The following is a 14,032-nucleotide window of genomic DNA, read 5'->3' as shown; positions in this document are numbered from 1 at the left end:
AAAGATTTTAAAAATCAGGTTTATAAATGATTTGTAGCACCAGTAGAGACTCTTTAGGCAGACCTCGGCCTGCAACCAAAGTTATGGTATCTTCCAATAGTTCACAGGGAATAATAGTGATTTCTCAGTGATGAGGTCAGGACACATGACAGCCTGCTTGGTTTGTAGAGGAATTAGCTGCTACTGGTGAATTAGCTATTTTCTGGGCTTCTGTTATCCACTGGAGAACTTTTAAAGACACCAGCTACTTTTTAGTGTATCAAGTCTGAAAAGTTGCATATTGATGTTTTGTGGAAGAGTTAGAAATAACTCCACATTTTGTATTGACCTAATGAGAGTATAACTTCAAAGAGTTTACTTGAAGGGAGTAATATTCCTGTGGACTTAAGGAATGTGTATACCTCAGCCAACTGAAGTAGAATTTTTTTTAAACTACTTTTAAAAAGTTTTTTGTTTGTTCTGAAATAATTTCAAACTCATGGAAACATTAAAAAATTGCAAAGAACTTTCCTCTCGCTCAGATTTTCCACTTATTAACTTTTTGCCAAGTTTGCCTTATAATTCTCTCTTTATATATTTTAACATTTTTTATGACTTTTTGAACTATTTGAGAGCAAGTTGCCCTACCCAGTTAATACTTGTGTGTTTTTCCTAAAAACAGACACCCTGATATAACAGAAGTGCTAGCATCACTCTCAGGAAAAACCATTGATCTATTATTACCATTTAATCCACAGACTTCATTCAGATTTCATCAATGATCTCCATAATACCCTTCATAGGTCCAGGATCCAGATCTAATGTCTCTCTAGTTTCCTTCAATCTGAAGTAGTTCCTTAATCTTTTCTTCTCTTGACATTTTTACACAGCATTGCTTACTTCTTGAAGAGGCCAGTTATTTTGTAGGATGTCCCTCAATTTGGACTTGATATTTCCTCCTGATTAGATTCAATTTATGCATTTTTGGAAGGAATACCACATAGGTGTGTCCTTCATCATACTTGGAGACACAGGATGTTGGTTTGTCCCATAGATTTGGTGATGATAGCTTTTATCACTTGGTCAAGATAGTGCCTGCCAGATATCTCCAGAAAGAGAATTTTGTTAAGAATTTGTCCTTGTCATTTAATCATTAGTATTTTGTGAGGACATGAGTTTGAGCAAACTCTGGGAGATGGTGAAGGACAGGGAAACCTAGTGGGCTGCAGTCTATGGAGTTGCAAAGAGTTGGACATGACTGAGCAACTGAACAACAACAAATTTTGTGAGGAGATACTTTCCAGGTTCTTATGCATTAGCTTTCATTGATAACTCTTTTTTAAACTTAAATTAATTTTTATTGATGATTCTCACCTGAATCCATCATTACTATGATGGTTGAGAAATGGTATTTTTTTTTTAATTCCATTATTCTATCTTCTGCAATTAGTTGGCATTCTGTATCAAGTTGAGCTATACTCTGTCTGTTTGTCTGTCTGTCTGTCTATCTATCTGTATCTTTCAATCTTTCTATTTTTCTACTGGCAGAAATTCATGGATTCCTATTTTGGGCAAGGAGCTATAATCTGTTACTGACATTATTGTTTTGGAGATCAACTTGTCTCAGATTTGGCCATTACAGCTCCTTCATACTGACTTCTATCTCGTTTTCGATGCCCTTATCATTCTTTGAACGTTTTATTCCGGTACGGAAGCACATTTCAGGCTCATTTACCCTGCCCCGGTCTGAGAATCAGCCATTTCTTCAAGCACCCCAGATTCCTGTAGTGGAGGATGGTGTTCATAAATCAAGACCTGGACACTTGGTGTGCTCATTGCTCCTGGGCATCTTAGCTTCTAGGATCTTGCAGCCTACAGACTTACAAGTTATATATATGTATGTGTTGTCTTAGTTCAGTTGGGCTATTATGACAAAATACTACTGACTGGATGGCTTAAACAACAAGCATTTGTTTCTCAGAGTTCTGGAGGCTGGGAAGTCCAGGATCCCAGGGGCTGGTAGATTTGGTGTCTGGTGAGAGCCCTCTTTCTGGCTTGTTATATCCTCATGTGGTGGATGAGGAGAGAGAGGGAGCACAAGGGAGGGCTTTCTCTTTTCTTTTAAGGGCACAGATCCCATCATGAGGACTCTACTCTCTTGACCTCATCTGTGCTTAACCTACTGAAGGTCATATCTCCAAATACCATCACTTTGGAGATTAGGGCGTCAACGTAGGAAGTTTCAGGAGATGCAGTTCAGTCCATAACATGCATATACATTTATATACATCTGTTTCTGTGACTGGACTTCCTTCGTGGCGCAGTGGGAAAGAATCCTTCTGCCAATGTAGGAGATGCGAGTTCAACCCCTAAGTTGGGAAGGTCTCTTGGAGAAGGAAATGGCAACCCATTCCAGTATTCTTACCTGGAAAATCCCATGGACGGAGAAGCCTGGCATACTACAGTCCATGGGATCTCAAAGAGTTGGACATGACTTAGCGACTAAGCAAGAATTTCTGTGGCTACATATTTTTTATCTGTTAAAAACTTTGAGTTTTTAATATTATTAAAGATATTTACTAATTTTAAAACCATGTAGTCACACAAATACTTCCAATTCCAACCCAACACTGCAGATTATTCTATACTCCCACTTTAATTTTTTACTCCCTTTTTCATCAGTGGGAAACTTGTCTTTCCTTATCCTCAACTGTTAATATTCTCAAATATTTACATATTTGCTTAATCTCCCTGTATGTAACAAACCTTCCAATTGAGTTGGCTGCTTTCTTCATCTTTACCATGTAGTCCCCTGATCACATGTAATACGTCTTTGGCCACAACCAGACCGGCTGAAGCTTCAGCCTCAATGAACATGTCAGATATGCCAGCCAAGTAGCTGATCATCCTGGCAACTTCACATGAATAGGCAAATGCATCAGGAATAAGGTATTATCTCTGTTTTCTGTGGCAGGTTTAAACTTGTTGCATTGAGAAACTTAATCTCATGTTTTAAAAGTAAGCAATAGAAACAACATGATACCCTTGTGATATGATTTATTGCTTGCCTTAACGTTTTAATTTCATATTTGAAGGTTGAAAAGATCAAATTAGAAACGTCTGTTAGAGTTTTTATTGATGAAATCTTCTTTTGAAGTTAACATGAAGGAATCATGTCTGTATTTGAAGAGGTTTTGATTATATCAGTGGTATCAGGCTATTTTTTTTTTTAGGTGTTGCAATTGTGTATGTTTTCTCTCTCCTCTTTATGTGGTAAATGTAATTAGAAGTATTGAAAGTAACCATTTATAGGTCTGTGAAGTTCTCTGAACTTTTTCATTCTACTGATTAAAAAATATACAGTGTCTCATATCCTTTCTTAGACTGAATCTGCATTATTAAAGTGTTTTGAAATCTTATATGTCAAATATCTTTTAGTTATCTGTTCGAAGCTTTATAACTTGCCAGTGAGTCTTTTTTACCTTTTAGTATGAGTCTGTGTAAGATAGTATTATATATGGTATACAAATGAGTCAAATATATTAGGAAAAATCTATCTCTCTTAATTTATTTACTTTGCCTTTATGGCAACGTTCTTTGCCTTTATGTTACACTCATATACCTCAATGTTTGTAAAAGAGGAAAAAATCTTGGCATTTTCATTTCTTAACAAGGAAAGTTGATTGTTTTTATTTTATGACATACTGTGTGTGCATGTGATGATAAAAATATTAACACAGAAGTGGGAACAGATTATGCACAAAATCTATAAGTTCTTTAAAAATTCTATTTTGCACTTTATTTCTTGTCTAATGTCTCCACTGACCTGACAGGAGGTACCGGTCTGTGGCCCAGAGGTTGGGGACTCCTGTTACAGGTTAAATCTTCAATCTCAGTTTTGTTGTTGTTTAGTTGCTCAGTCGTGTAGACTCTGCTGTCCCATGGACTGTAGCCTGCAAGACTACTCTGTCCATGGGATTTCCCAGGCAAGAATACTGGAGTGGATTGCCATTTCCTTCTCCACAATCTCAGTTTACCTAGCATATGGTTGGTATTATCATTTTCCATTTACGGATAACCCATCTCAGTTTACTCATCCGTAAGTGGAAGATGATAATACCAACCATATGCTATGTTTATGAGGAGATAGAAAGTATGTCCAACTCAAAAGCATCAGTTACCCTCTTAAACAGTTTATATATTAGTGTCACCTTTTGAATTGTTTTCTCTGTGCCATTTTCGTTTTTATCTGAAAGTGGCTGTAAATGCCCACACCTCCTCAGTCCAAAGTTCAGCTTCCCATATCGTGCTAACTGAGTGCTGGTACCTCTGTCTTCTTTGTACTCCCTAATGCTCTTCTCTGCCTCGTCCATGATGTTCCATTTCAGTGGGTGGTTGTTGACATTCTTGTTGTGTCATGGGCATTGTTTTGTCTGTACAGGGCTGCAGTCCACTACAGAAACCCATGCCTCAGAACATGTGGTTTTAGTGAAACTTGCAGTCATGGTTTCTCCTGGCTCCCAGGCTGGAGTGCCTCTTCTGTGCAGATGGCTCACTTACATCTTGCCCACAGCTCTAGCTCTGGGCATGGGCCAGACCAGATAGAACTCTTCTCTGGATACTTCATGTGTGAGTCCATGCTTTTCTGTGACAGGACTGGAAGGGGCTCCTGCAGCCAAGAGGGAAGGAAGCCAAGGGTGGCAGGAGAATGGAGGATCCCTGGTTTCAGCTGTCTATAAAGCCAGTTCTTCACTGACCCTTTCTGGTTAAACAAAGAAAATGAGTTCTCTTTATTTGCTTAAGCCAGTTTAAGTTGGGTTTCTGCCACTTTTCACCAGAGAATATTTGCCTGGAATCTTTTTCTCTCCCACTCCAGTTGACTACATTTTACTCATGCAGTAGGCTCACTTCAGGCTAATTCAGTTCTTTGAAAAAGTCCACTCTTAACCCTGAGACTGAACCAAGTTGCCTTTCTCTTTTCATAGTTCCTCTCAGTACTGCTTTCTTAATGTTTCGCATATTATTTTGAAATTTATATGTGCACAAGTTTATGTTTTCCTCTGTATTCTGTTCCTGGAATATAGTCTGAAACCTTTAGTACCAATTCAGATTCAGGTACGCTGTAAATTCTTAATTTTTTTTTTTTTTTTAATTCACTGAATGACAAGGGAAGGATTTGCTGACTGGTAATTATATGTGGGATTTGATTGCAGAACTCCCACAGGACTGGGGGAAACAGAGACTCTTGGAGGGAACAAACAAAATCTGGTGTGCACCAGGACCCAGGGGAAAGAAGCAGTGACCCCACGAGAGACTGTGCCAGACCTGCCCGTGAGTGTTTGAGGGTCTTCTGCGGAGGCATGGGTCGGCCGTGGCCTGCCATGGAGACGGGGGCACAGCCAGCAGCGGTTCTGGGCGTCGTGTGTGGTCGTAAGTCCTATTTGGAGATCGCCAGTAGCCCTACCTTAGAGCTTATAGACTCTTGGACTGGGTTACTTCAGGCCAAACAACTAACCAGGAGGGAGCACAGCCCCACTCATCAGCAGACAATTGGATTATATGCAGATGATTCCTTAATAAAGATCTTTGGTAACAAGAATGAAACTTAAAATGCCTTTTGTTTTTATCATTCCAGTTGTTGCCTAACACTGAGCATTAAAGTAATGATGATCATTTAGAAAATGTACCAAAAATCTTCCTATAATCCTACCACCCGTATGCTTGATAGTCTTATGACATGTGTTTCCTCAGAGTTCTCAAGGCTGAAAATTGCATAACAAAACCAACATCCAGATTGCTCATAATAATTAGTACATATTACTTGCTTCTACAAATCAACTAGAAAATTCTATCAGTTATAATTTCTAGGCTGTCTTTTATAATTGATTGTTTAGAAGTGTTTAGGAAAGCTGTTCAAAGCCCACTGCAACCTCATTTCCCTTTTATTCTCTCTGGAACACCCCCAGAATTAGCTCAGCTTAAGCTTGCCATGGGTGTTTGCTTGCCAGTGTTCCCCAGGACCTGATTTTGAGTCCAGCCCATTTTAAGCCACAAGACTTTGCTTCACCTTGTTTTTGAATGAGAACCAGCAAGGATTTTCTCAGTTACATCCACAGAATTGTGGGGAGTAGTGTGAGAAGGCAAGTTTGAGCAAACACACCCAGGGAAGGAACCCAGTTGGCCATATTAAAGGGAGGTGTGGGTGGACAGAGATGGGGTTGCTATGCCTTGGGGGAGCATGTGTTCACATCCACTCAGATCAAATGGGATCATACAGGAATGCAAGATTCGAAACAGAAACAGCCATCTGTGTGTATGATAAACATTTGGTAAGTTGTGATTTCTCCATCTGCCTCCTGATGAGCTGGGGTACTAGGCTGGTGCAGAGAAAACAACACTTCACAAGAAAAGCCCTTGTAATGACCTCTTTCCTAAATTCACATGGTGACTCTTTGATTCTACCTGGAAAAAAGATGGGGCTATAAGAAATAAAAGAGATGTGAAGTGTGTGCTTAGGTGAGGTGAGGGAACAAAGTAGAGAAATGGCTTCTTTAGTTTAGAAGTCACAAAATCCCATTTATTTCATTTTGAAGCAATGAAACCACGCTAAATTAAACTCCATTTGCAGACTAGGAAGTGTTCAGCCTTTAAAGACATGTGTGTTTCACAGTGAGAAAGGAATGTCTTCCAACTTAAAGTGTAATTTTTGTCATCTCTTCATCCAGATAATAAAGTGTTGTAATTTCCAGTTACAGAGTAAATCCGTGATAAGATATAGCTACAGATACTCTGAGAATGTTCCCTGTAAACTCAGATTCTCCACTGTCACATTCATTTGTTCTAATTTTATTTTCACCAGGGTGCTCACTCATAGAATAATAAATAAACTGTTCTGCTCAATCTTTGGAGATTTAGAGTGAAGTACCTTTAGCCAATATGGATCATTCTATATGAACTAAGACTAATTTTAGTTCTCCTCCTTCTCCATAAGGGTATTTTGGGAGAGTGAAAGTGAAAGTGAATGTGTTACTCACTTAGTCATGTCCAACTTTTTGTGACCCCAAAACTGTAGCCCACCAGGCTCCTCTGTCCATGGGATTGTCCAAGCAAGAATACTGGAGTGGGTTGCCATTCCCTTCTCCAGGGGATCTTCCTCACCCAGGGATTGAACCTGGGTCTCCTGCATTACTGCAGGCAGATTCTGGTATTACCATCTCAGCCGCCAGGAAAGCCCCATCTGGGGGAAGTTTATTGTATAGATTACAAGTTCTTCAGGACTACTCCATTCTCTGGGTTCTCAACCTGTGGTTTTTCAGGGATTGTCTTTGCATTTCACAGTTGTCTTAGTCCATTCAGGATGCTTTAACAAAAATTTCATAGACTGGGTAGCTTAGAAATAACAAACCTTTTTCTTGCAATCTGGTCCCTGTTAAGTCCAAGATCAAGGTGGTGACAGATTCATTGTTGCCATTTCTGCCAGGTGGGAACTCATAGGTGGCTGTCTTCTTACTATAACCTCCCTGGGGTATCTTCACACATGAGGGCAGAGCCTCATGAGGCCTAATCACTTCCCAGATACTATCATGTTGAAGGAGTAGGTTTCAACATATGAATTTAGAGAGGTCACCAGCATTCAGTTTTATAGCAAGTATATTAAGGTTCCCCCCCACCCCCATTTTTTCTGGTTTGGCCCAGAGATTTTCTTTTTTCATTTTGAGAGCAGTTAACCATAAATAGATTTGGGGGTCATTTAAATTGATAACTTTTATTTTACCAGGGATTTCTTTTGAAGAAAAATTGTCTAGACTTTCTTATCTGACAGAACTATAAACTCCTACGCATGGAAGTCCTGACACACTGCACCACAGTTGTTTCGCCTTGAAGCTTTGGATGTGCAAGGTCAGACCAGAAGATCCTGAAAGTGCTGGGTTAAGCCTGGATCATTGTTTTTTTTTTTTTGTCTTATATAACAGGGTATTTTTTTTTTTCTCTAATTTTACTTTATTTTTAAACTTTACATAATTGTATTAGTTTTGCCAAATATCAAAATGAATCCGCCACAGGTATACATGTGTTCCCCATCCCGAACCCTCCTCCCTCCTCCCTCCTCCCTCCCCATACCATCCCTCTGGGCCATCCCAGTGCACCAGCCCCAAGCATCCAGCATCATGCATCGAACCTGGACTGGCAACTCGTTTCCTACATGATATTTTACATGTTTCATTGCCAATCTCCCAAATCTTCCCACCCTCTCCCTCTCCCACAGAGTCCATAAGACTGTTCTATACATCAGTGTCTCTTTTGCTGTCTCGTACACCGGGTTATTATTACCATCTTTCTAAATTCCATATATATGCGTTAGTATACTGTATTTATGTTTTTCCTTCTGGCTTACTTCACTCTGTATAATAGGCTCCAGTTTCATCCACCTCATTAGAACTGATTCAAATGTATTCTTTTTAATGGCTGAGTAATACTCCATTGTGTATATGTACCACAGCTTTCTTATCCATTCATCTGCTGATGGACATCTAGGTTGCTTCCATGTCTTGGCTATTATAGACAGTGCTGCGATGAACATTGTTTTATAAACACAGCCCAGAAGTTCTGTCCCATGGTAGGACCTTGGGTTTACTAACTGAGCTGTGCAACTGGATTCTTTTTTGTGATCAGGTGGAAGTAAGGTTTGCTTTCAGTGATGGAAAGGGAGGTTTGCTTTATCTTCTTATGGAAGATATCTTCCGTAAGATAAGATACCTTATGGAAGGGGAGGTTTCCTTTATCTTCTCTAGGCTGTTGATTTCCATACTGACTTACTTTAAAGAGTAGGGTAAGACATTTATAAACTTGTAACTTTGTGTGCTATGTTACTTGAAAGAAAACATCATCAAACCTAAGGATATCATAGACAAGAAATAGTAATAGAAGAAATAGTAAGTAAGTAAGTAAGAAATAGTAAGTAATGATGACTTAGAAATCCCATATAAAATGTTAAAAGATATTGATTCTTTTTATTATGATACTTCACTGACTTTATAGATTCTTACTCCGCAGTGTGGTTTCCCTGAATCTATTTGCTCTACTCTTATACAATTTTCTTTAGACATTGGCATGGGATAACAATTCAGTAGTTGCTCAGGCATCAAAATTGGAGTATTTCTCTTTGACAGTCTATCTTAATCTGCTTTAACTCTAGAAAGAAATGAAAGTAGTAGCTAATATATTTGGATATGATTTTTAAAGCACCTTTTTATAAGTCATGTCATATGAATCTTTCAACTGCCAGGTAAGTAGTCATGATGAATGTCTTTATCTCAGTCTTATAGATAGGAAAATAGATTTTGTCTGAGAGTTAAATTTCATGCTGGAGATCACACAGCAGCTTCAGTGACAGGGTTGAGATCAGAACACAGAATTCTTGCTTGGCTTGATTTTTTTCTTTCAATCACTGATGTTCCCTCTACAATGGAGACTATTCATTTTATAGAAAGATATTCAAGGTCACTGTAAATTGCTATACAGGATTTCTTTAAATAACCAATTTCCATAAACATTGATAACTTGATTTATTGATGTTTGATTAACAGGGTGATGGAATTATTTTCACATTGGAGTTTTAAAGGCAGTGTTGATGGCATGATCAGTCTTGAGGTTTGTAGTGAAAATGTGTACCCTTTCTTAAGTAGGACCTCCCCACTCAATATGCTTTTAAGAATTTTACCTAATGAATGAAGTGACCAGGGGATAGTGGTAGGAATCCTGATGCAGGATGGTAGAATTCTGGTGTGGCATCTGTAATTGCCGTATAGCTTTAGAATTGCATTGTTCCACCTTAAAAGAGTTGTCTCTGAAACCTGTCCCTTGACCACCTCATTTGTTCATTTATTGATCACTTTAAAAGACATTTAATTTTTTTAATCTGGTAATTCCTCCAATCAATTTTGTATTTTCTCTTAGGCTTATTTGTAAAAAAAAAAAAAAAAAGGGAACTTTCTTAGTTTCTTTTTAAAATTTTTATATTATTTGGGTATCGTTGATTTACAATGTTGTGTTCATTTCTGCTGTATAGCAGAGGGGTTCAGTTACACATATGTGTGTGTGTATACACACACACACACACATATATATATATATTCTTTTTCATATTCTTTTCCATTATGGTTCATCACAGGATATTGAATACAGCTCCCTGTGCGATACAGTAAGACCTTGTTGTTTATCCATTCTATATATAATAGTTTGTGTCTGCTAATCTCAAGCTCCCAATCCATCCCTTCCCCACCCCACTTCCCTTGGCAACTGCAAGTCTGTTCTCTATGTCTGTGAGTCTGTCTCCTAGATGAGTTCAGTTGTGGCATGTTTTAGGTTCCACATAGAAATGCTGTCATGTGGTATTTGTCTTTCTCTTTCTGACTTACTTCGCTTAATATGATAATCTCAGTTTCTTCTTTAGTATGGTAATTTTCTCTTGAGACTATCCTTTCTAGTTATCATAGAGTTCCTCTTCAGAGTATATAAAACAATAATTAATATTTTAGGTTGCTCAGAATACTCTTAGATTACTATTAATTAAAATTTACAGCCATGAATGTCATACTTATGGTTAGTGAGCCCTCCTGGAAAAGTCACAAAATACCTCAGTTTCAAGAATTGAATTTTTATCACCAGACAGATAATTTAAACAAAAGTAATACTTAAGAATATGTATCAAAATTTTACTGTCCTCAAATATTGTAGTTTGCTTTAATTTTGCACTGTTATAGTTTCTGATATATTCTATACATATTTTATTAAGATGAAAAATGGTATTAGAAAATGAGCATTGGCCATTGAACAGAATAAGAATGATTAGATTTTATGTCTTGTGTACAGTTTTTGTAGAAACCAGTCTAAATTCTTGGGCACAGTGAAATGGAACCAATTCTTCATTGGTCAAAAGGTGAAAAAACAAAAAAAAAGACATTTACAGCCAGTAGCAAAAGGGAACCTGCCAGTGGAGAGCTGGCATTTGAAGAGGACGCATCTTCATTCAGCTGTCTGGAATCAAATCCAGGTCTCCCACATTGCAGGAGGATTCTTTACCATCTGAACCACCAGGGAAGCCCTAATTGATAATAAATATTATATAAATTGGCTTCCTAATTTATAGGGACGCTGGTGGCTCTAGCTTACTAGGTGGCACTAATGGTAAAGAATCTGCCAGCAAGTGCAGGAGACATAAGAGGCATGGGTTTGATCCCTGGGTGTGAAAGATCCCCTGGAGGAGGGCATGGGAACCCACTCTAGTATTCTTGCCTAGAGAATGTCATGGACAGAGGAGCCTGGTGGGCTCCAGTCCGTAGGGTCACAAAGAGTGCAACATGACTGAGGCGACTTAGCACAGCACAGCATTATATAGATTATAGGAATGCAATATAGTGATTTGCAGTTTTTAAAGGTTATACTCCATTTATAGTTATTATAAAATATTGGCTATATTCCCATTGCTGTACAATATATCCTGTAGCTTGTTTTATTTATGCATAGTAGTTTTGTTTATGCATAGTACTTCTTAATCTCTTACACCTATTTTGCCCCTCCTCTCTTCCCTCTCCCCACTAGTAACTACTGGTTTGTTCTCTATATCTCTGCGTTTGCTTGTTTTTAGTTCTAGCCACTAGTTTATTGTTTTTTTTTTTTTTTTAATATTCCACATATAAGTGATATCATAAATATTTATCTTTCTCTGTCTGATTTATTTCACTTAGAATAATACCATCAGTTCCATCCATGTTACTGCAAATGGCAATATTTCATTCTGTTTTATGACTGGTAATATTCCACTGCATATATGTACTTAATCTTTATCCATTCATCTGTTGATTGACACTTAGGTTGCTTTTCTACGTTGGCTTCTATGAACTATTTTTGAAATAGTATTTTTGTTTTTTATGGATATATGCACAGGAATGGAATTGCTGGATCATATGGTACTTCTGTTTTTAGTTTTTTGAGAAGCCTCCATGCTGTTAGACACAGCGGTTGTACCAGTTTACATTCCCACCAACAATGTAGGAGGGTTTTCAATTCTCCACATCCTCACCAACATTTGCTATTTGTGTTCTTTATTCCATGTGATGGTACATGATGAAATGGTGAAATGATATAAAGATGTATGCATATTTGCTCTTTTCCATCCATGACCTTTGATAATGGACATTATAATATGAATAAATGTCTTCTGCCTCTTTGCACTGTTTTCCTCTATGTTTATGCATTTATATGTGCATTCCTATCCCTAAGCATGCATCCACACACATGCAAAGGCACACAAAATGCCAAGTTTGAGCAAATTACTGCTGTGATATTTTTGATATTCACAAACTATGAATAGGGACTTGATGTCTGTTATAGGCTTGATCCTTTTTCTCAGTTCAGTTCAGTCGCTCATCGTGTCCGACTCTTTGTGACCCAATGGACTGCAGCACGCCAGGCTTCGCTGTCCATCACCAACTCCCAGAGCTTGCTTAAACTCATGTCCATTGAGTCGGTGATGCCATCCAACCATCTCATCCTCTGTCATCCCCTTCTCCTCCTGCCTTCAATCCTTTCCAGCATCAGGGTCTTTTTCAATGAGTCATGTCTTTGCATCAGGTGGCCAAAGTATTGGAGTTTCAGCTTCAGCATCAGTCCTTCCGATGAATATTCAGAACTGATTTCCTTTAGGATTGACTGATTTGGTCTCCTTTCAGTCCAAGGGACTCTCAAGAGTCTTCTCCAACACCACAGTTCAAAGGCATCTATTCTTTGGCTCTCAGCTTTCTTTATGGTCCAACTCTCACATCCATACATGACTACTGGAAAAACCATAGCTTTGACTAGATGTACCTTTGTTGGCAAAGTAATGTCTCTGCTTTTTAATATGCTGTCTAGGTTGGTCATAGCTTTTCTTCCAAGAAGCAAGTGTCTTTTAATTTCATGGCTGCAGTCACCATCTACAGTGATTTTGGAGCCTCCCCCAAAATGAAGTCTTTCACTGTTTCCATTGTTTTCCCATCTATTTGCCATGAAGTGATGGGACTTGATGCCATGATCTTAGTTCTAAAAGTTGAGTTTTAAGCCAACTTTTTTGCTCTCCTCTTTCCCTTTCATCAAGAGACTTTTTAATTCTTCTTCACTTTCTGAATAAGGGTGGTATCATCTGCATGTCTGAGCTCGTTGATATTTCTCCCAGCAATCTTGATTCCAGCTTGTGGTTCATCCAGCCTGGCATTTTGCATGATATACTCTGCATGTAACTTAAATAAGAAGGGTGACAATATGCAACCTTGATGTACTCTTTTCCTGATTTGGAACCAGTTTGCTATTCCATGTCCAGTTTTAATTGTTGCTTCTTGACCTGCATACAGATTTCTCAGGAGGCAGGTCAGGTGGTCTCATATTCCCATCTCTTTAAGTAATTTCCACCGTTTGTTGTGATCCACGTAGTCAAAGCTTTGGCGTAGTCAATAAAGCAGAAGTAGATGTTTTTTTTGGAACTCTCTCACTTTTTCAATGATCCAGAGGATGTTGGCAATTTGATTTCTGGTTCCTCTGCCTTTTCTAAATCCAGCTTGAACATCTGAAATTTCACAGTTCACATACTGTTGAAGTCTGGCTTGGAGAATTTTGAGCATTATTTTGCTAGTGCATGAGATGAGTGCAATTGTGTGGGAGTTTGAACATTCTTTGGCATTGCCTTTCTTTGGGATTGGAGTGAAAACTGACCTTTTCCGGTCCTATGGCCACTGCTGAGTTTTCCAAATTTGCTGGCATATTGAGTGCAGCACTTTCACAGCATCGTCTTTTAGGATTTGAAATAGCTCAACTGGAATTCCATCACCTCCACTAGCTTGGTTCATAGTGATGCTTCCTAAGGCCCAAATGATTTTGCATTCCAGGATGCCTGGCTCTAGGTGAGTGATCACACTATTGTGGTTATCTGGGTCGTAAAGATCTTTTTTGTACAGTTCTTCTGTGTATTCTTGCCAACTCTTCTTAATATCTTTTACTTCTGTGAGGTCCATACCATTTC

At 38.4% G+C, this 14,032-nt stretch overlaps 1 protein-coding gene across 6 annotated transcripts in view; it reads left to right on the top strand.

The window, feature by feature from the left end:
* Positions 1-14,032, top strand: part of TBC1D4 (TBC1 domain family member 4) — a 210,008-nt gene that overhangs the window by 44,934 nt on the left and 151,042 nt on the right. Inside the window, exon 1 of one of the 6 annotated variants that reach the window (XM_027557698.1) lies at positions 5,171-5,310. The exons of the other annotated variants lie outside the window; for them this stretch is intronic. The gene's annotated coding sequence lies outside the window, so the exon portion shown is untranslated. Of the gene's footprint in view, positions 1-5,170; positions 5,311-14,032 lie in introns of those variants that run through there. 6 annotated transcript variants of the gene reach the window in all.

The sequence above is a fragment of the Bos indicus x Bos taurus genome, chromosome 12, assembly GCF_003369695.1.
Source record: "Bos indicus x Bos taurus breed Angus x Brahman F1 hybrid chromosome 12, Bos_hybrid_MaternalHap_v2.0, whole genome shotgun sequence".
Taxonomy (NCBI): domain Eukaryota; kingdom Metazoa; phylum Chordata; class Mammalia; order Artiodactyla; family Bovidae; genus Bos; species Bos indicus x Bos taurus.
The sequence above is the reverse complement of the archived record's forward strand: the minus strand, read 5'-3'. Positions and strand labels throughout refer to the sequence as shown.